The following is a 2,882-nucleotide window of genomic DNA, read 5'->3' on the forward strand; positions in this document are numbered from 1 at the left end:
GTGATGGGCCGCAAAGGCACAATGTTTTTTTGTGCTTTCCAAAAAATAATCTTTACAAAAAAGTTAGAAAAACAAGGTTTGAGATTGCTTGAAGATGCAACTATAATTTGATTGGGCTGAAATTTGAAATGTAGCTTCTCTATTCTATAATATAATGAAGCCAAAGAAAAATAATCAGGGGGGTCTGAAGTGGGAATAATATTATTTTTCGTAATAAAAGCCAGGAAAGGGTAATGATGGGATTTGAACTAGGGGCAGGTGTTAGGTTTGTGCTAAAATTGTGAAGTTGCTCCAAATATCACACAAAGGCCATGTGCAAAGTGTGGAGGTGAACCTTGATGTAAAAGAATGCTTTAGATATTCACTATTTTACCAAATGACAAAAATATGGCTTAGGGTTTAATAAAATAATCGGTTTAATCTTTGATGTTGCGCAATATGCTACTTATGAAATTAACATGATGCACAATCAATATCTAAGAAAAATGTTGGTCCTAAATGAACATTTTTTGCTATGAATTACTTTGGTCACTTCTTACAAACCAAATACATCTCAATGGAATTTTCCCCTGAATCCTCATTCTTCAAGTTTATTTCATGGAATTCTTCTAAAGTAAATGAACACTAAGTCAATTAGTGTATCCCGATGTTCCATTATTGGAGTAGGAGGCTTCCTGTGACGCCCCCGATTCAATCGTACACTAATTATACACGCAAATGTGCACAATCAAGATTAGGTACTCACGGGAAGATATCACAACACAACTCCAAACACAAATAAAAGAATACAAGCTTTATATTACAAGTCAGGGGCCTCGAGGGCTCGAATACATAGCTCGATACACAAGAGTCAGCGGAAGCAACAATATCTTAGTACAGACATAAGTTAAAAAAGTATGCCTTAAGAAGACTAGCACAAAAGCAACACGATCGAAGAGGCAAGGCCTCCATCCTAGGACCTCCTAAACTACTCCTGGTCGTCGGCGGTCTCCACGTAGTAGCATCCATCGGCGATGGCATCTGACTCCAAGGATCCACCATCTGATTGCATCAACCGGAAAGAAGAAAGAAGGGGGGAAGGGGTAGCAAAGCAACCGTGAGTACTCATCCAAAGTACTCGCAAGCATTAGATCGATACTAAGAATGCATTGGTATCAAATGGAAGGTTTGTATCTGTGGACTGAATTGTAGAAAGTCAGAATAGAGGGGTAAGGCCTAGCCTATCAAAGACTAGCATCTTCAAGCAGCTTCAAGCATCTTGTAGCATGTAGAAGAGTAAAGAATAGCATTTTAATATTAAATAAGCATGTTGTAACATTAACGCCCAGAGATTCTTCCTCGACTCCCTGCGAGAAAGCAATCTCGGAGCCACATATCCATCACATATCTCAAGTATCCATTTCTAGTTATATAAGATCAGGATACAAGTCTGAATGTTTGTTACCGTGGACACGGCTATTAATAGATAATCTTCCCTGCAGGGGTGCACCATGTTTTCCAACACACTTGATTACTCTGGCCGGACACACTTTTCTACGTCAATGCCTGGCCTAGGAAGATCAACACGTCGCAGCTGAGGGAGTCCTAGATTAAGGGGTCCTCGGACAGCCGGATTGTATGCGCATGTCGGACTGTTGGGCTATGAAGATACAAGATAGAAGACTTCGTCCCGTGTCCGGATGGGACTCTCCTTCGCGTGGAAGGCAAGCTTGGCAATTCAGATATGAAGATTCCTTTCTCTGTAACCGACTCTGTGTAACCCTAGCCCCCTCCGATGTCTATATAAACCAGAGGGTTTAGTCCATAGGACAAGAACAATCATAATCATGGACGAGCTTCTAGGGTTTAGCCTCTCGTGGTAGATCAACTCTTGTAATACTCATATCATCAAGATCAATCAAGCAGGAAGTAGGGTATTACCTCCATCGAGAGGGCCCGAACCTAGGTAAACATTGTGTCCCCCGCCTCTTGTTACCATTAGCCTTAGACGCACAGTTCGGGACCCCCTACCCGAGATCTGTCGGTTTTGACACCGACATTGGTGCTTTCATTGAGAGTTCCACTGCGTCGTCATCATAAGGCTTGATGGCTCCTTCAAGCATCTACAACAATGCAGTCCAGGGTGAGATTTTTCTCCCCGAACAAATTTTTGTATTCGGCGGCTTCACACTGTGGGCCAACTCGCTTGGCCATCTGGAGCAGATCGACAGCTACGCCCCTGTCCATCAGGTCAGGTTTGGAAGCTTGAACTACACTGCCGACATCCACGGAGACTTGATCTTCGACGACTTCGAGCTCATGACAACCGCACCCTGCCGCCACGATGAACATGACCTAAATCTGCCATCGGACTATGCTCAGGAGATAGCACCTGTAACCGCTCTGGCCCTAGATCCGGAGCAGAGCACGCCATCCAAGGACGGGAAGCTCAACCTTGCCACGGATGCCGCAAACTCAGCGGCGCTAGAGCCGAACACGGATCTGACCTCCAACGAGGCATGTGTCATCGGAACGTCGGACTCGTCTCCGGCCATAGGCTCGGAACCGCGTGCATCCACACCCATCGAATCTGACTGGGCGCCGATCTTAGAGTTCAGCTCCGCGGACATCTTCCAACACTCACCCCTAGGTGATGTGTTAGACTCATTAAAGTCTCTCTCCTTGTTAGGAGATTCTTGGCCGAACTATGTCTGGCTTGAGTGGCAAGCGGACGACGAAGAACTTCGTTACCCACCCACCACCCACTTGATAGCCACTGTCGACGATTTGACCGGCATGCTTGATTTTGACTCCAAAGACATCGATGGTATGGACGACGATGCCGGAGAAGAACAGGAACCACCGCCCACAGGGCGCTGGACAGCCACCTCCTCTTACGATAT

This window comes from Triticum dicoccoides, chromosome 6B, assembly GCF_002162155.2.
Source record: "Triticum dicoccoides isolate Atlit2015 ecotype Zavitan chromosome 6B, WEW_v2.0, whole genome shotgun sequence".
In the NCBI taxonomy this organism is placed as follows: Eukaryota; Viridiplantae; Streptophyta; class Magnoliopsida; order Poales; family Poaceae; genus Triticum; species Triticum dicoccoides.